Raw genomic sequence first — 21,198 nt, forward strand, 5'->3', positions numbered from 1 at the left:
GAGAGGTTTGACTATGGGGTGTGGGAGTGTGGAGTCAGCAATGTGGGGTATGGTGGCACTAAGTACAGCACAGTACCAAGGCAGCAGTCCGATTATCCTGGGGCCTCTGTCGAAAACCTCAAAAGTCTTTCCTTGTGAACAGACAATAGCTCTCTTTAGATCAGCGTTAACTCAAAAAGCCACGGGGTCCCTCTTACCTGAAATCCCCACTCCATGGCCTCAGCAATAATCAACAGCAGGTTCACACAAGAACGCGTGTTCATAATACGTTCCAAGCTCCGCTCCACACCGCCTAGGCTATTATGGCCAAAGGGAAAGCGCGCCCATGCTTCCAGGAGATAGGCCGAAAAATCTGGCGTCGCTTTCTGGTATTGTGTGGGCGGTCCCTGGACTGTTGTTACCATACACGCGCCGCACTACATGATCTTTAAATGGCAACTAAAGCCCGGTGTTGCCACCCTAGTGGTGGGTCGCGATACACCTCCGGATGCACAGTTCCTGTTTCCTTTTTTTCAGGACAAAATTTTTGTTTAGCCAAACTCACATTCGAGACAAAAGTAACTGGCACAAGCATATATGTTACTCATGGAAAAAGTAACAATTATTTCTAACAGCTGAGTAGATAGCATCAATAATACAAAAAAAAAAGCAAAAAATAATTACGGTATATAACGTTCAAAAAAACTAACTGGAATGAAAGAGGCAATACAAACAGCAACAAGAAGAGGGGTAGGGGACGAGGAGGTTGGTTCAGCGAGGGGAGGGGAACAACCCTACCACTACCGCCGCCCCCACCTTCCACACACACACACACACACTCACTCACACACCTCACGATCCAGCACCAAAGCCTTTTACGCCCGGAATCAACTCACTGACATCAAATAATTGCATACTGACTTGATTTACTGCTGAATGCGGTCATTCAGCTGAGGACAACCTTCTAAAAACTGAAAACAAACATAAAATAAGAGGATTATCTGGCTGGGCCAGCCCGCGGAGGCTCGGGTCCCAACTGATCAATTGAGGCAGTGTGGCTAGTGACGTGCTCGGGTGAGGGTGTACCTGCGCGGGCTCTCAGCCAACCTTCTTCCGTCGCCACGACACCGCTTGCCACCGGTTTTTCGAGGTAAGTCAGACGCCCCAATTCACCGATTATTTTTTTGTCTCTCTCGGCTCGCCCCATGGGGAACGGAGGCACAACATCCACAGAGAGGGGTTTCGGGACGGTAATGCGAGATGAAAAATATTAGTAAGAGCACGTGATAATCTGTAGCAGGAGGGAGCTTAAAAACTGTTAGGCCAGCTGACATTTGACGGGTGTTGAAGCGTCCTGTGATGTGTGTGTGTGTGTCCCAGCATTACGCCCTCCCCATTCTTCAACAATCCACTTTTGACACAGGAACGGTGGAGCATGTAATGTTTGATAGGGAGGGTCTGTAAGAAGACTTGTAGCAAGTTATGCTCTGATAGTAGGTGGATGCTGGAGCATGCATCTCCTTCCTCTCCAGGTGTGGAGATCTCACAAACAACAGATTTAACTGGATGCCTTGAAATGGAACTTAAAAATAAAAGCTTCCTCATCTCGGCGCTTGTCCAGTGTATACGTTCCCACGGAAAATAAAAGAAAAAATAAAGAAAGCATATCACAACCTCAAAAGCATTTCTTTTCCTTTTTTTTTATTAAAAAAGAGGTAAAGTGTTTCAGCTTCCTGGATCCGTTGTCTGTGTAGGAGGTTTGGCGGCGTTCTCTTCCTAGCAACGTGACTGCCAAGGTGGTGGACACACGGCCGCCGACAAGCGCGAGGGGAGATGGTGTGTGCAACCACGGCCACTACCGATCCCGCCGCAAGCTCAGGGCTCTTGTCAGGACACCATAGTGGAGTGTTCCGTGAAGAGGCGTCCGTCGGTAGGTCTACCCCGAGGTGTTTACGTAACACCCTCGTGTTCTCTCTCTTTATCTTGACGCCGGAGGCTCAACAGCCGTTATATATATATATATATATATATATATATATATATATATATATATATATATATATATATATATATATATATATATATAACTGGGGACGGGAAAAACATACATTGCACGAATTCTCTTCGTGTCGAAGACGACGACAAATAAGGGAGAGAGGGGGGGGGGGGATGGAAATCCTCTCCACTTTTATCAATTTCCAAACAAAAGGAACACAGGAAGGAGCCAAACGAGGATTTTCCTCCCCTTTAAGGCTTATTTCGTGATGCTACCTCGCTCACGCAGGAAAACAGCGAGCGTGTATTACAGATATGTATACGTACTGTCCTGTCCCCTCCAAGGGCCCCCCCTCATTGGGCCTCCCGCAGCGACCAGGAAGCTAGCCACGTCCACCGGGACGGAACACGTAGCAAAAGAAGCGTGGTGGTTGTGTGAATGTGTGCATGAGGTGGGCGCACGACAGACAAGGAATAAATCTCCACTGTTTTCTGAATGCAAGTTACTTCTTGGGCTTGACAGATCTTTCACATCATGAATCTGTGCTTGTAAGTATTGTACAGATGAGTTGTGACCAGGGCGGAGAGGAGAAAGTGTTTTTCTTACATGTCTGGGGGAGTGAAGCTTTTAGATAGGTATGTTTGGCTGGATAGAATTCAAAGCTGGGGTTGGGAGGGATGCTATTTAGAGCATCTGAAGTCACTACTGTGTGTATGTGTTTAGGGGAAAGTCAAGTTTGTTAGGTAAGGGGGATCTGTGAGCACAGCCTACTGAAGTGTGAGGCAGGGGTGCGTTTGATATTCCCATTCCAGGGTCCGTGTTTGGTTAGGTTGTGGTTTGAGTGGGTAGGGCCTTGGGCTCGTGCAAGGTACATGTAAATATATACAAGACCACGTTAAAATAACCGAAGGGTTGGGACATCTGACAAAAAAAAAAAGAAGTAAATACAAGCGGGTGTTTTGTTCGCAAACACAATGATTCTGGGAATTTCTAGTTATTCATTTGTTTTCTGTTTTCGCGTTGCCAGCGAGAGGTTTCGGGAAATATTTATGGCTTTTTAATTCTTCGCTCCCACGAGGCAGGAATCATACAAACATTTTCGTAAAGGGATGAAGGGAAATATTCAGCAATGTTCAAAACCGACAGTAATACATCCTGGTCGGCGAGAGCAATTATAAATTTAGAGTAACACGAGGCATTTATGTGGAGGCTTGCTGTCCCAGCGTCCCGGGTCACTGACATAAATTAATGGTTGCTAGGCGCCTGCTGGGACCTGCTGGGACCTGCTGGTCTTTATGGTACTCGGGTTTTTACTTTCGGGGTGGAACGAACCGCTGCAATTTTGCCAATTGAATCATACTGGGAAATGTGGAGTATGGGTGTGTGCGTGTGCATGCGTGCGTGTATAGTCGAATGCATGTCATTATTCGCTTGTGTGTTGCGGTGATGGACTCCCTAACTCTTGTGGTGGAACGGTGGTGCTTCTTCAGCATTAATTTTAACTTGGGAATTTATAATTCAGCTCCCTGCACACATCCTTCCCCGTTCCAAGAACTAATTGCTCTATAAATGACAATCTGATCATGGATTACGAATAATGCTAAGCAGTTAGTTTATGATTGACTGTATAATATCCCAGAGCGCTGACCTGGTCGATCGACCAACGACCCGATCCAACAGCCTGGGCTGAGACCAGGCTGTGGGGGTGAAAGACCCCCGAAGACTTTACCAAGTAATTCAGCTGTACTCCCAGTTCATTAACTGTACACCCAGTACATTAAATGTACATCCAGCTCATTGACTGTACACCCAGTACATTAAATGTACATCCAGTTCATTAACTGTACACCCAGTACATTAACTGTACACCCAGTACATTAACTGTACATCCAGTACATTGACTGTACCCCCAGTTCATTAACTGTACATCCAGTTCATTAACTGTACACCCAGTACATTAACTGTACTCCAGTTCATTAACTGTACACCCAGTTCATTAACTGTACTTCCAGTACATTGACTGTACACCCAGTACATTAACTGTACTCACAGTTCATTAACTGTACATCCAGTACATTAACTGTACTCACAGTTCATAAACTGTACATCAAGTACAATTACTACTCCCAATTACACTGATTACTTTTGACCTAATCACGTCATTATCTAACCCAAAGAAATTAATTCTGATCTGGATTTCAGTATATTCTCCATAATCCAGGCCATTCTTTGAGCTGGTCTTCCATTACAATGATCAAATCTGGTCTGGCTTCCACCGAACCTTCTCTCACCACAATGGCCCAATCATCGCGGTTTCTATCAAGAAAAAAAAAAAAAATAGAAAAAATCGACTCTTCCGGAACACCTGGTCAACTCAGCAGACCTGGTTTAAACGGTGCCTTCCAGAACTTTCAGACCACTTCCAAACTTGGGATCCCCTCCGCCACACGTCTCTCTCTCTCTCTCTCTCTCTCTCTCTCTCTCTCTCTCTCTCTCTCTCTCTCTCTCTCTCTCTCTCTCTCGTGTGAAGTCCGGTAAGAGAGAGAGAGAGAGAGAGAGAGAGAGAGAGAGAGAGAGAGAGAGAGAGAGAGAGAGAGAGAGAGAGAGAGAGAGAGAGAGAGCCTTCCCGTGTCCACACAACCTTGAGAGGTCGCGCCACTCAGCACCCCCCCCACAACCCAGCGGACGCACGGAGCTGCTGCTCTTGCTGCTTGACCCCGAGACGGTCTGGCCGGCGAGGGGCAACAGCTCCTGCTATCAGCTGATGTTCCAGCGTTAACTCGTGAACAAAAAAAAAAATAAAGACCAAGCAACCTTTATGATGATATTAAAAATTCTACGTTCCTGTCATCGTCTTTAAAACGACAGTAATGTTAACAACGGAAACTATAATACAAGTAATAATAAAAATATTGTTAATTATGGTTTTCAAGATGTTACTACAACTAATAATAGTATTATACTACTATTACTCCTACTGCTACTACTACTACTACCACTACTACTACTAATGATAATAATAATAATAATAATAATGATAATTATAATAATTATTATTATTAATTGTAATAAAAGATAATTTTAACAGGTGCGCACGGAACCATACTTCACGCAAGAATAATTATCCCTTTACAGACAGAGAGACAGGCAGACAGGCACACAGCAAACAGGAAAATCACTACAAACAAATAGATGACAGCTTGAAGTCACTCCTGTCTACTGGAGAAAGGCTCTTACCCCGTGTGGCGTCCTGGAGCAAAACGGTCTTATAGAGGTTGTGGTGTGTGAGAGAGAGAGAGAGAGAGAGAGAGAGAGAGAGAGAGAGAGAGAGAGAGAGAGAGAGAGAGAGAGAGAGAGAGAGAGAGAGAGAGTGATGGACAGCGCCTCCCCCCCCCCCCTGCAACCCCTCCACAACAACTGGTAATTAAAGTAACTTTACACACACACACACACACACACACACACACACACACACACACACACACACACACACACACTCACTCACTCACAGCACGACTCGTTGCTCTCCAGATAATGGGGAGGAGTGCCTTCCTGTGTCCTACACTGTGAGGGGGTAAGACTTGATACCTCCTCCTCCTCCTCCTCCTGCCATCGCCCTCCGGACGACACGACTTTCCAAACTGAAACATTTTGGAATAATAATAATAATAATAATAATAATAATAATAATAATAATGATAATGATAATAATAATAATAATAATAATAATAATAATAATAATAATAATAATACTATAATAATAATAATCATAATAATGACAATAATAATAATTATTATCATTATCATTATCATTATTATCATATGTAGACTGTAGGCAAAATCAATATATCAGTAAAGCGAATATAAAGTTTTCCAGAAGGTTGAGACAGAGGTGTGTGTCAGGAAACGCATTTTCTTTAATTCTACGACCATTTTATGGCCGGCGTCTGCAATACAGGAGAACGCACACGAGAAATCGTGGCTTATGGCTAATCTGGTCATGAAAATGAGATAAGACCACTTTAAGGGCCTAGCTGTCGTTGATGTTGAACGTGAGAGAGAGAGAGAGAGAGAGAGAGAGAGAGAGAGAGAGAGAGAGAGAGAGAGAGAGAGAGAGAGAGAGAGAGAGAGAGTTTAGTGAACGTGAGAGAGTGAGTGAGTGGCTCTCACTGCAATGTTCATCTTCACCAGAGGACACACACACACACACACACACACACACACACACACACACACACACACGCACGCACGCACGCACGCAAGAAAGTAATTTTCGCTAATTAGTCCACAAGTACATCGGTATCAAATGACCTTCAGAGGGAAATAATTACGTCAGGAAATTATGAACGCTCGTGCAGCGTGTACGGGCGCGCGGGCATTAAAAAAAAGAAAAAAAAAAAGCTTCCACAACAGACGGAAGCACTTTTTTCCTTGAGACTCAAAAACGGGTGGTGAATTTATGACCCTTCTAAAAACGACCTCCCGCGCTCAAATTACAGTGACGAAATTGAATAAAAAAAGGAAAATATCGCTCATTTCACGGTCTGGCTCGGATAACATGCTATCGTACGGATAATATATTCTATCGTACGGATAATATATTCTATCGTACGGGTGATATATCTTATCGTACGGGTTAACATGGATCGCTCACTACTGCTTTATTCGTGATAGATTCCTGTATTTAGGCAGAATATAGGATTATCGTGAACTCGGAATAGTGAGAGCGTTAAAGAGCCAACATTATCCTTGTACGTCCTACGCTGATCTGGATCATGGTAATCCTAGATTAAGGGAGTCTCTCTCTCTCTCTCTCTCTCTCTCTCTCTCTCTCTCTCTCTCTCTCTCTCTCTATCTATCTATCTATCTCTATCTCTCTCTTTATATATATCAGTCTAGGCTACGATAATTCAGTTTTCCGTTGCAGAACCAAAGTGGAAAGTCGGGTGTACGACGACTCGGCCAGCCGTCCCCGCGTGGTAATGACAGCAGGAGGTTCATTCTACAGAGGGGGAGGGAGGTAGGTCACGATGAAGGAGGAGGAGGAGGAGGAGGGCGGGGCGGCCCACTTGTGAAGGGGACGCCAGGCAGGAGGGAAGAAGGAAGGGGGGGAAGGCGTCAGAACGATAAGGGAGGGTGGACAGGACAAGGCCAAGAGCAGGAGGAGGAGGAGGAGGGAACACCAACTCTGTGCACGGCTGGCAACCCAGTGTGGTTCCCGCAGCAGAGCTCGCCGCTCACCCACAGGCCAGGCCAGATCTCGCGTATCATTTTACCCAGCGAACGGCGAGATGGGGGGGGGGGAAAAAAAGGATGAATTAACGACTTAATGTTCTCACTGTACCATGTGATCTCATGTTACTCATACATACCCTCCCTGGAAATTTCGCGCCCCCCTCCCTCCCCCATGACAGTGGCAAGCCAGCCACGGACACAAGCACCAAGTCATGACCTTATCGTTGTCATGAACCCCCCCCCCCACTACTCCCCCATGGTACCTCTGTCCTCTCACACACACACACACACACACACACACACACACACACACACACACACACACACACCCGTGACATCTGTAGCCCTGTTGCGCTCATTACCCCCCCCCCCGCGTCAATCAATATCATGAGGCACTCATGACCCCCCCATGGCAATTACGGCTCTCGTTGTCATGAAGACTCGCATGACCCATGTGAATGTCGAAACACTAATTACATCATCTGGGATGACCGAACTACCACCCCTCCCACACACACACACACCCTTCCCCACCCCCTCTTTCCCATGACACTCATGACCCCCTGTGGTAAATATAATCTAGTGCATGTCGGCACTCATGGTTACCCGGACCTCCTGACGCTCAGTGATTCGCCCTGGCAACTATGACCTTTGCATGATGACACCCTCCTCCCCTGATGAATGTCCGGGGGGAACATGTGACGCCATGGATGTCGGTCGGTGTGATTACTGACTGACCCCTACGACACGGAGATGTCTTTACGGGCGTCGTAACACTCGTGGACGATGCGACACACGCTACGCCGTGTACGTCAAGGAATAATATATATATATATATATATATATATATATATATATATATATATATATATATATATATATATATATATATATATATATTGGAAAGGATGTATATCAACTGACTTACATTTCTCTCTTGTGTCTCCCCTGATGATGTGATTATTACACGAAAGTGCACTTGGGAACTTATCGTGTTTCATTTTCCCCGTGGACTCATAGGAATATATACATATAGTGCATATGCACGCGCATTTTTCAAAGAACACACATAATGCCCTCCAGCAGCAAGGATTCGAACCCGGCACCATTTGCGTGATTGCTGGGAACGCTCACCACTCTTGCTATGATACTGACGACACGATGGTCGAGGCGATCACGTCCTCACTCACAGCGTGGTGGCAAGAAGGGCATCACTGACCCAAGGGGGTAGAAACCCCCCATTGAAGGCAGAAGTCCCACAGGGATGGGGGCCAAGCGAATGTAGCACAGCTCCCTCCCTCCACCTCATACTCGACCAAAAATGTAGTAAATTACACATGCCAACCAGAACGTGTACATACACGAGACAACCAGAACGTGTACATACACGAGACAAAAAGAACGTGTACTTACACGAGACAACCAGAACGTGTACATACACGAGACAACCAGAACGTGTACATACACGAGACAACCAGAACGTGTACATACACGAGACAACCAGAACGTGTACATACACGAGACAACTAGAACGTGTACATACACGAGACAACCAGAACGTGTACATACACGAGACAACCAGAAGGTGTACATACACGAGACAACCAGAAGGTGTACATACACGAGACAACCAGAACGTGTACATACACGAGACAACCAGAACGTGTACATACACGAGACAACTAGAACGTGTACATACACGAGACAACCAGAACGTGTACATACACGAGACAACCAGAACGTGTACTTACACGAGACAACCAGAACGTGTACATACACGAGACAACCAGAAGGTGTACATACACGAGACAACCAGAACGTGTACTTACACGAGACAACCAGAACGTGTACATACACGAGACAACCAGAACGTGTACTTACACGAGACAACCAGAAGGTGTACATACACGAGACAGCCAGAAGGTGTACATACACGAGACAACCAGAAGGTGTACATACACGAGACAACCAGAACGTGTACATACACGAGACAACCAGAAGGTGTACATACACGAGACAACCAGAACGTGTACTTACACGAGACAACCAGAACGTGTACATACACGAGACAACCAGAACGTGTACATACACGAGACAACAAGAAGGTGTACATACACGAGACAACCAGAACGTGTACATACACGAGACAACCAGAAGGTGTACATACACGAGACAACCAGAACGTGTACTTACACGAGACAACCAGAACGTGTACATACACGAGACAACCAGAACGTGTACTTACACGAGACAACCAGAAGGTGTACATACACGAGACAACCAGAAGGTGTACATACACGAGACAACCAGAACGTGTACTTACACGAGACAACCAGAACGTGTACATACACGAGACAACCAGAACGTGTACATACACGAGACAACCAGAAGGTGTACATACACGAGACAACCAGAACGTGTACTTACACGAGACAACCAGAACGTGTACATACACGAGACAACCAGAACGTGTACATACACGAGACAACCAGAACGTGTACTTACACGAGACAACCAGAACGTGTACATACACGAGACAACCAGAACGTGTACTTACACGAGACAACCAGAACGTGTACATACACGAGACAACCAGAACGTGTACATACACGAGACAACCAGAACATGTACATACACGAGACAACCAGAACGTGTACTTACACGAGACAACCAGAACGTGTACATACACGAGACAACCAGAACGTGTACATACACGAGACAACCAGAACGTGTACTTACACGAGACAACCAGAAGGTGTACATACACGAGACAACCAGAACGTGTACTTACACGAGACAACCAGAACGTGTACATACACGAAACAACCAGAACGTGTACTTACACGAGACAACCAGAACGTGTACATACACGAGACAACCAGAACGTGTACTTACACGAGACAACCAGAACGTGTACATACACGAGACAACCAGAACGTGTACTTACACGAGACAACCAGAACGTGTACATACACGAGACAACCAGAACGTGTACTTACACGAGACAACCAGAACGTGTACTTACACGAGACAACCAGAACGTGTACTTACACGAGACAACCAGAACGTGTACATACACGAGACAACCAGAACGTGTACATACACGAGACAACCAGAACGTGTACTTACACGAGACAACCAGAAGGTGTACATACACGAGACAACCAGAACGTGTACTTACACGAGACAACCAGAACGTGTACATACACGAGACAACCAGAACGTGTACTTACACGAGACAACCAGAACGTGTACATACACGAGACAACCAGAACGTGTACTTACACGAGACAACCAGAACGTGTACATACACGAGACAACCAGAACGTGTACTTACACGAGACAACCAGAACGTGTACATACACGAGACAACCAGAACGTGTACATACACGAGACAACCAGAACGTGTACATACACGAGACAGCCAGAACGTGTACATACATGGGACAGCCAGAACGTGTACATACACTCATAAAAAAACGGGGTCTCTCAAGACCTGCAGATTAATTACATTCCCTTAAATCAATATCTTAATATGCAATTTATTCTGACTCAGAAGAAAAAACTGCTGAGCAATTTATTCTGACTCAGAAAAAAAAAAAAACTGCTGATGAAAATACTGCCATGGTGAGTTGCTTCTTAACATGACTGCTGTTGTTATCAAACAAACGGTGGGTGGTTATCCCTAACGACCAACACTGTCAGCAGGATTTTAGCTGAGGACACGAGGGGTCATTTTTGCTAACAACACTCGATTATATGTGGTAACTAGATGGGGCCTCGAGAGCCCGACACAGCATACAACACAGCTCCCCCCTTTCCTCTCATTCTCCACCACAGCCAGTGTACGTTAAGAGAATTCTCAACAATACTTTCGATCATGTGTGTGTGTGTGTGTGTGTGTGTGTGTGTGTGTGTGTTTTGTTGGGTCAGCGACGACTGCAGGACGCGGAAGAAGTGTGATGCGATCGCGATACAGGAGGAGTCCTTCTTTAAAACCCGAGGTAACTCCGCTGGTTTCACCAGGAAGTGGTTTATGCAGATACACTAAGGGTGATCAGGACGACGGACGAGGCACGACGACGGGTCGAGTGGTGCAAACCCCCGGGGGCGTCGAGGCAAGACGCGCCCTCCCACCCAGGTTCCTGGTGAACTACTGGAACCACCACCACCAGCAGGCAAAAGGACCAGGGCGTCCCCGCCACCCGCGCTGGCGTGCCGGAACTCTTTTGACTCAAATGCCACCGGAAGTCTGGTATTGATTTACGTAATAAGCCGAGTTTTCTTCCCCCATCTTTTTCCTCTCCATACCTTTACCTTCCAGGCACCAGTAACCTTAAAAAGACGACCATAAGTCATTAACCTCAGCAAGTCCCCCTATATGCCTGGGGAACCACAATTATAAACCCCCTATGTAAAATGGGAGGTTCAAGACGACGCTTGTGTTCTACCAGAATTTCATCTGGTTTAACCTTTTCGCGAGGTTTAGGAACTTACCTAAAGATGGAGGAGGACTAAACTGGTCGGAAATGAGACCTGGCTGGTGGTGAATGACGTGAAGGAGGTCTGGCGGCCGAGGGGTCGACAATGTTGGAGGAGTGTGCTTGGCGATGCTGACGCAGTGTTAGCGATAGTGAGATGTGGAGAGAAAGAGAGGGGGTGGGGGGGTTTGGGGGTTGCGAGAGTGAGGGAGGGAGAGGAGGTGGCACCAAGTCCTCGTGCTGGTCCTTACACCACTTGTACCCTTAGTACATCCACGTCGGTACACTCAGAGGAGCCAACACTCCTCCTCCACTCACCAAAGCCAACACTCCTCCTCCTTCACTCTCGGCCCGCTCTACCATACGTGTAAAGTCAAGTTACGTTCCTCAAAACCTAGACACATCGAAGTTATCACTTCTACTCAGCTAGAGATTCGTCACCATCATCCATTTCCTCGTCGCATATCTGTTATCTACAACATTCCTCCCGTCACCTACCTTACCAACCTTCCCATCAGTATCCCATCCAGATACCTCCCTTGCTAAACCCATGTCTGCCACTGGTGTCAGTAGATCCCATCACTCCCACCTTCGTCAGTAGACCTCCATCACTACCACTTACCTCAGGAGACCTCCCCTATCTCTACCGCCTACCACAGTAGCCTCAGCACAGAGCCCCCCTTCCTCTCCCATCAGATCGCCTGACGGGGCTACCGTAGCGTGCGACCACGTCGTTACATTATACAGTTATTTCCTGACCAAGAGCCAATCAATGGCCACCGTGTCATAAAGTTCATCACCGGGCGGTGGGGTCAACCTCGAGCCACGTACACACCCCAAGGTCGAATCCCACACAGACACCATGTCACCTCCTCCCTCTGCCTACACTCCCACGTGAGGTCATCTCCTAGAACCAAGGGACATGTATGATCAACCATCACATGACGTGGTTCCTATGCTTATACGACGCCTGGGAAGCGAAAATGCGTACGGACTATACGTAAGAGTGCGTACTTTTATGAGCACGCGGGAAACGTGGGAACTGGTCTAAAGGAAGAGCGAGACGTTTGGCCCATAGGGTGTGGCGAGGACACTCCGGTAACGATGGATTGTGATATCTGGTGTACGTCAGGGCCAGCAGGAGCTCTGGTTTGTGGTGCCTGGCAACGTCTGGTGGACGCAGAGCGTTGGTGGGACTCGGTGCATGATAACTTTTTATCTCCGCGTGAAGGCAAGTATGTTTGGCTACAACCAGCGTGTGTAATGGGGCCGTGATTAGCGTATGTAGATACCGTAAACCAGCATTATGTAGTGGGCTGAGGTCCCGACCAGCAAATGTGATGGGGCCGTGACCAGCATATCACATGGGTCACACACAAAATGCAATGGGTTTACGACCAGCATACATGACGGGAAGTGGCGCGCACACACACACACACACACACACACACACACACACACACACACACGTGTGTGCGTCTGTGTGTGTTGGCGCAACATATATTCACTAGAACCTGGCGAGGTAGTTAACAGTCATTTGGAGACTGTAAAGAATGATTATGAAGATGACACCAACAGAAGCATCAAGGGCACGTTTCGGGGTGGGTGGGTGGGTGGAGAGAGAGAGAGACAGACAGAGGGGGTGTGGTTCCCGCCACACTGGGGAAGCAGTTGGTGTATTAATCATGTGTGAGGCTGGAGGGAGGGAGCTGCTCCTGCTGCTGGGTTCATCCACTTCCCTCCCAGTAAACACACACACACACTCACCCTCCTCCTCCTCCTCCTCCACCACTACCAGGCTGTATTGAGACCCTTCCTGTGCCGACCTACTGTTTCGTATTACTCTAAAAAGAAACAAACGAACAAAAAATATCCACGAACTCCTCTGTGACAATCCCCCCAGTGTCAGCTTCGCACCGGAGAGGGGAGGAAGTTCTCTCGTTGGAAGCTCCCTCCCCCCTCACCATGTCGACCTGGCCTGTAATGAGAGGCTGAGGCCACGGGTGTGTTGATATAATACCGGGGGAACACACGTTCTCGTGCCGCAGGAAGGATACCCAACCCGGCCCTACGTTATATTACCCTCAGTAAACATGCCACTTCCCTGAAGACACCGACTCCTACTACAGAGTCGACAATGTAATCAGTCGGTCACTATAAAGGTCGAGCCTATGGTGCTCCGAGGTCCTCTCGTCGTGGTTCTAAGGGGGGCGCGCCCGCCTCTGGCTATCGAGTGAGAGGGTATTTTTCAAGGGTCCTGATTTGCTTAGGTCCCTGAACCTTGAGCATGACGGTATAGTTCTCCGAGGTCCTTTTGAGCATGACGGTATATTTCTCCGAGGTCCTTATCTTGCCACTGTGGGTCCCTGACGTTGTTATTGTGGGGGGCCATGACGTTGTCTGACGTTACTGTGGGGGTCCTCATGTTGTCACTGTGGGTCCCTGACGTTGTCTGACGTTACTGTGGGGGTCCTTATGTTGTCACTGTGGGTCCCTGACGTTGTCTGACGTTGTTCCTGTGGATCCCTGACGTAGTCTGACGTTGTTATTGTGGGGGCCCTGACGTTGTCTGACGTTGTTCCTGTGGGTCCCTGACGTTGTTATTGTGGGGGCCCTGACGTTGTTCCTGTGGGTCCCTCTGACAGTGAATTACATGAGGGAGTGTGGGGCACAACAAAGACCCATCGGGCCAGCCAAACACACGTTACTGACGTCTTGATAAGTCTAAATGGCTCGTTGCCTGATGGCTGCAGGTAGGTAGGGTAATTTTCGTTGGCTGACCCACAGGATGGAGAGTGGCTGTGGTGGTGGTGTTGGCTGGAGGTTGGAGAAGAGGAACTAGGATAATGGACAATAAAGTCGCTTGAAGAACTTAAGATGTAACTGGCAAGTCCATGACGCCATGAGCATACTTAAGTGTGTGTGTGTGTGTGTGTGTGTGTGTGTGTGTGTGTGTGTGTGTGTGTATGTCTCACGTCACTCAACATTTTCGGTGAAGTCTGGGGGAACATTCTGGCTCGTCAGGGAGGGAGGTTCAATTCGTTCTGCTCCGTCAGGGGGGGAACCTCTCAACCAAAACAAACAAACAAAAACGAAAAAAGAATGTGTTGTTGACGCTCGTGGGAAGAACTCGAACAAGGATGCGCACAGCACAGCACAGCACAGCACAGCACAGCACAGCACAACACAGCACAGCACAGCATAGCAGTCCCCCTGTTTGAGGTGGTGTGTGCCACAGGGGCGACCCTCCCCCAATAAAGGAGAGAAGGTAACACGAGACTTTAGAAAGAAACCTTGACAAAGACGTGAAAATATTACAAGTGTGTGTGATGCCAACTTCTGTGGTCAGATAGAATCACCTCTCTCTCTCTCTCTCTCTCTCTCTCTCTCTCTCTCTCTCTCTCTCTCTCTCTCTCTCTCTCTCTCTCTCTATGTTCAAGGAAACATGTGAATAACATTATCATTGCCATCATCCTTCTGTAACATACGCTGATGTTCAAGAAAAAGGGAGGAAGGGGAAGGAGGTGGGGGGGGGGCAAACTACAAATGTATATATAAATGATAACGAAGATAAATGTGATAAGAGCAATGAGAGTACAACGGGCATGACATCAGGTCACCCACCCATCGAACCACCCCTTAAAATGAGGATTCCAAAAAGACAGGAACCAACAGAATTGGAATTAGGGAAACACTTGACAGATTAACATGAAAATAGGTGAAGAAATCTATCAAACTACTGAGGTGAAGGAGGAGACAATAACCAGTTAGAGAGGGGTCTTGCTGCTGCCTCAAACAGCCTGACTGATCAAAGGAGGAGCATTCGAGGAAGACTGGACATAACATCTTAAAGTACAAGGGAAAGGAAAGTACTTGAGAGACAAGGTGGATTAACCACCTTGCCTTCGAGGTAAGTATAAGTTTTTCCTACGCTAGTGTGACGGGTCTGGCCTCAAACACATCGAATGACAGGAGAGGGGCAGCAGGGGTACTTGACCCAAGACTGAAAACCCTTGGAGGCACAGACCAACTCCCCAAAACCGACGTCAGGCACACCCGTGGTAAAAAAAAACAGTCAAAACCAGCCAGTTTGAAAGAGCTACAGGGAAACGCAATATAACAATACGCGTTGGCCATGGCAGCTTTAGGGATAAGATCGCCCTCAACCTGCACACCTTCTTGTTACACTCCTGTGTGAGTGAGAGGCAGAAATAATCACCGTGGCTTACCACTTGCACATTTGCGTCGATGCAATGAAGTCGTTTCGCTACATCTATGCTCTCTTAACGAATGCTTACTTTCAAGTGTTCGACCCCTAACAGAAGCGGAGGAGTAGCGTGCAATGTGTGTGTGTGTGTGTGTGTGTGTGTGTGTGTGTGTGTGTGTGTGTGTGTGTGTGTGTGTGTGTGTGTCTTTCAACACACTTGGTATCATCAAGACGTGTAAGGACCGAGTGCCAACTCCTTGATGACATCACCAGAGGTGCCACCGGGGAGCAGAGAGGGGTCACACGTTCGACGTAAATGTCTTTCTCGTTGGATGTGGGTGTGATACATCTCGTCTCGTGTTGTGTGTGTGAGTGTCAAGGAGCGGCAGGCAGTTTGTGACGAGGGCAGAAAGCGCGAGCGTGTCGAGCCGTCGTCAATAATTAATTAGACAAACATAGAGGCAAGATAATGAATGCTTCACTCGGGACAATGAACATTAAGGCAGGCGCTTCCATTTCCCTTATTGTTCTTCGTGAGTCAATTTTCGACTTCACTTACCGGGTTTGTTTACAAATAAACATTTTTTTCTCAATTTTTTCTTTTCCAAAGTAATGCCTCACAAAAAAACACTACTGATCACCTCTTTCAAGACTGTGGAGGCGCTCAGACATGCAAGGATTTTCTAAACCCGATGAAAGGGATCTCGAAATTAAGATTAACCTTCGCCTAAGCAAACAAGACCGGAATCTGTGAGGAAGGAGCTTGATTCTCTTACCTGAGCGAGCGAGTTCGCCGCCTCGCCCACTGTTCCGCTGCGACTACGCCTGATGTTTACCCTAAATCGAGAGTTTTCGCGAGATCAGGTGGTGTGTGGATGCCCTGAGAACACCCCCGGAATCACCCGCCACTCCCCGAGAGTGAGTCCCGGGGACCAGGGAGTGTGGGGATGACCTGAAAAGCACCCCATAAACCACCTGCCTCCCCCTAATCATCCCTGTGTGACCACTCTTGTGCTCTCCCCTTTACACGTCCCTTTTCATCTGCTTGCTCACCGAGCCTCACTAAAGAGGAGAGGGTCGATGCAATACGTAAGGAAACTGCGGGGAAAAAAGCTGCAGTCCCCTTCACTGCCAAGCAGTTGTGGCAATTGTCTTGCATGGGATAACCCGCTTTGTCTGTCTGACCAGCAGGGTGCAGGTTTTCCACCCCCCCCCCCCAGTCGTATGTGTGTGTATATATCCTCAACGTGCTGGTTAGATACCGTTGGAGGTAACGCCAACAGTGGTGGAGGTTGCAGAGGCACTGTTGGCGATTGTTCATAATGTTGGAGGTGGATATGTTCCCTCTCAGGAGTGACGGTGATGCTGGAGATGTCAGTGATGGTGGTGGTGATAGTGAAGATAGTGATGGGGGGAGAGAAGGAGACGTCACTGATGCTTTAACCACCCTTCCCCTCCCCCCTTAGGATCCCCCTTACACAATGGTACTCCACGCTGGGACTCGAGGTACCCCCGCCACGTTTCCCTCGGGCAGTCCCGGATCTCTTGAGAAAAGAAGGTATCGACATTTCGTCTCTGTGGTGGTACGTGCCACTGTTGTGTGTGTGTGTGTGTGTGTGTGTGTGTGTGTGTCTTTGCGTCTGCAGCGGCGGATGGTGGCCAGACCTCGAGGAAGGAGACAAGAGGGAGAGAGATAAGGTGACACACGTGTGTTTCCCCGGGTTGTGTAGGGTCGGGAGGGTTTGCCTCGGGTGTGCTGAGGGGTGGCGTGTTCTTTATAAGGGAGACGACTGCTTAGCGAATGACGGGGTGATCGCCCGTGTGGATGTGTTTGCTCGTGTCAGTGCTGGATGTTGTACAGAGAGGGATTTGATCATGTGAGTTATTGAAGTATAAGGGCCAAGGAGAGTAAGGGGTTCGACAATAAGGTATTGAAGTATAAGGGCCAAGGAGAGTGTGGGGTTCGACAATAAGGTATTGAAGTATAAGGGCCAAGGAGAGGGAGGGATTTGACTAAAAGTTAATGAAGTTTAAGGGCCAAGGTGAGGGAGGGGTTCGAGTACTAAGTTACTGAAGTATAAGGGCCAAGGAGAGAGGGAGGGGGATTTGACTATGTTATACAAGTATAAGGGCCAATGTGAGACTATAACCTATTGACGTATAAGTGTCCAGGAGAGGGATTTGACAGTATAAATTATGGAAGTATAGGGCCAAGTGTGTTATTTACTTCACGGTTTAGGTGAGTGAGTGAGTGAGGTGGATGATGATGGTGGTAGCTAGGGGTGGGTGGGGCCGTGTGCGGGCCGTGGTAAACTGTGTGTGCCTGTCATGGCTATATATGTGTCTGATGTGATAGGTTTAGGGGTGGGTGGGTCTGTTGCGTGCAGGTGAACTGTGCTGGTGGTTCGCGTACATCCTGCTTTGGATCTGGGGTCTCTGTTCTACACTGCGTGGTGTGTCTGTGAGTCGGGCGCCTGTGGGTGCTGAGGGTCGGTCATATCTGAGGGGAGACGTTGACTGGGGAGAGGCTGGGCGAGGAGGAACTGGTGAGTGGAAGGGAGTGGGCGTGTGATTCCTCTTCTGTGTTACGGGGAGAGAGCTTTAAAATGGCGTTGCTCCGCCTCTTGACCTTGTGTATATGTACTGTGTCTTTACTCCTATTTCTGTACACACACACACACACACACACACACACACACACACACACACACACAGTAGCCTAAGGCAGCTAACCATTTACCAACCAGCCTCGAAGGTAGGATGAACAGCTGGGACTGACTGTGAGCCGACTGCTGCGCCCTATAACTCGAACTCGTGCGATAACGATTCTTGGTCTGTAACTGTGACGTGTATCGTTATCAAGAATACAGCAAGGGCTCCGGTCAGTCGAATCTACGTGCAAAATACAATTATTTTCATCCTTGACGTATGATACACGAAATATGCCCTGGGGTCGTCCGTAACCCGGATGCAGTTAAGGAGTTTAGAACGACTTCATCTCGTGTGGCTGCCCGCCTTTGTAGTGACAGCCACGAGCTGCCTCGCGAGACAAACGTTGCTGGGTACAAACTCATAATAAACGTTTCGTGGATAAAAAAAAAACTTCTGGAGAGGATTATTGCTCCCGTCGACTTACAAAGCCCACTCGATGCTCCGGTAACCTGCAATTACGGGTGCTCTCGGAGGCATGCGAGAGGACAATAAACCGTGAGAATATTCCATTATTTGAGCAGGTCGTACCCGGCCCGGCCCCTGTGGCCTCACGCGATGACGACCCCCTCCCACCCCCACACCGGGCACACGTGCATCCTTCATCCCACCCGACGAAGTACGACCCTTCCTTCGTCTGTGCCTTCGTCGCCTGTCCAGGACGCAAGTAGTCGCATCGAATTACGCTTCGTCTACTCGCGGGGAGTTGGTAGGCCAGTCGCGTCTCGCGCCTGAAGGAGACTGAGTGTGCGGATGCTGCTGCTGTGTGGACGTCGGGAAGTGCGTTCGACGTGTTCCCTCCAGATAAGCTGCCGTTCTTACACAGCTTCGCCTCCCTCCCACATCTCCAGGAAGCTCCCGGCCTCCTGCCCTCCCACACACACAGACACACACAGAAACACACACGCGCGCGCGCGCACGCAAACCCCCCCCCCCCCCCCACACACACACAGCAAGAAATAAGACATACATGACAGCCCCCGTCATGGCGCGTCGCCCACACCGCGGTATCTCCATCACACAACCCTACTCTCTCTCTCTCTCTCTCTCTCTCTCTCTCTCTCTCTCTCTCTCTCTCTCTCTCTCTCTCGGATGTCGCGGTTATGAATATTTAACCACAAATATCTACGGCGATTTCCATGTCATTTACCCTCGGTGGCTCAGGAGAGAAAGTAAAAATCATTTACTTTGTTTTTTTTTCATCGATGAAGATCATGCGACGATAAGTACGTGAGGTTGGGGGGAAAAAAATCCTTTTCTATATACGAGTTAAGGTTTGTTCACGTAGCTGGCGCCGGAGGGTGAGGAGAGATACTGTGAGGTCATGGCGTGGAGCGCCACCCTGCGAGGGGTTGTTCCTGGTCACACAACGGCGTAGCATCAGCGGGTGACACGTCCCGCCTCCAAGCACGCCACACTTACCCCCTCAAAACCTCTCCGATGGATCGCGTGTACACGAACGAGGCAGTGTAAGTGTACGCCACACACACGACCACCAGCCGGGCTTTCGTTCAGTGCACCCGTGGCCAGCCTCAGACAGGCCAGGGGTGGTGGCAGAAAGGTGGTGAGCCGACCTACTGTGGTTGGCAGTGCTAGTGGCACCCAGCAGTGCACGGGTAGAGGGCGGTGCCGTGCACGATGCGCGTATCTACCGCACGGCTCGTTTAAACCAGAGCTACGAGACTGAGTCTGCGTGTTTATCATATACATTAGCGCGATCATTATATACATTAAGCTAAGGACCTGCCTGTTACGGTGAACGAGCTGCCCTGGCGTTACGGTCACCTCCATGACCCTCCCGAGTCTGAAGCCACTACCATCCGACTGTCACACCACCACCCTCCACCTGTGACGCCACCGCCCTCCACCCGTGACAACACCACCCTCCACCTGTAACACCATCACCCTCCTCCTATAACAAAGCCACCCTCCACCTGTGACACCACCACCCTCCACCTGTAACCCCGATTCTCCCCACCTGTAACACCGCCTCCCTCCACCTCTTCCACTACCACAATCGACTACATTACAAGAGACAAGATTTAAAGATAAACATGGAAAGTAAAGCCTACAGTAAATCCTTATTATCAAATAACAGAAGACGTGTTACACAAAAACAATGGAATCCTATTCTTCGCATCAGAGCCATAAATAAGTCCCACATAATGCAGTATTACTGATACTAATTCCTAGTAATTTACGTTAACGAGGTCAAGCCTAAAGAAAGAAAATACTATTAAAACCCGAGATAACGCATCATTAAAGATAAATGGAACTATAATAATTTAATGATATTGACCCGTCGAACTGGAAAACGGGAGTACAAAATAGAATAGGCTAAACAGACGACATCATCTATCGTTTGCTGAGGACTACTCAGGTTTTTTTCTCCTCCAGGAACCATCGAGACGTCCCCGATCGACACCCGCGAAGTGCCTCTTTCTAAACTGTATCCCTCATGACGCAGCGTAGGTCGTGGTGTCGGGGTGAGGGAGGTGTAGGGTACGGTAGCATGTTCAGGCATCAGCGTGTATAGGCCTACTACCTGGATGTCCACAGCCTCCTCCCCTCTAAGCCCTCCTCTGTCGCTT

The 21,198-nt window shown here is 48.2% G+C and overlaps 2 protein-coding genes across 3 annotated transcripts in view; one reads left to right on the forward strand and one right to left on the reverse strand.

Moving 5' to 3' along the window:
- Positions 1-21,198, reverse strand: part of Sap130 (Sin3A-associated protein 130) — an 88,779-nt gene that overhangs the window by 66,398 nt on the left and 1,183 nt on the right. The window contains exon 2 of the mRNA XM_071683256.1: positions 5,485-5,616. The gene's annotated coding sequence lies outside the window, so the exon portion shown is untranslated. The remainder of the gene's footprint in view (positions 1-5,484; positions 5,617-21,198) is intronic.
- The window catches only part of LOC139760289 (uncharacterized), a 72,655-nt gene continuing 52,354 nt past the window's right edge, over positions 898-21,198 (forward strand). The window contains exon 1 of one of the 2 annotated variants that reach the window (XM_071683254.1): positions 898-1,129. The gene's annotated coding sequence lies outside the window, so the exon portion shown is untranslated. The remainder of the gene's footprint in view (positions 1,130-21,198) is intronic. The other variant, XM_071683253.1, reaches the window with a different exon arrangement.

This window comes from Panulirus ornatus, chromosome 36 (genome assembly GCF_036320965.1).
Source record: "Panulirus ornatus isolate Po-2019 chromosome 36, ASM3632096v1, whole genome shotgun sequence".
In the NCBI taxonomy this organism is placed as follows: domain Eukaryota; kingdom Metazoa; phylum Arthropoda; class Malacostraca; order Decapoda; family Palinuridae; genus Panulirus; species Panulirus ornatus.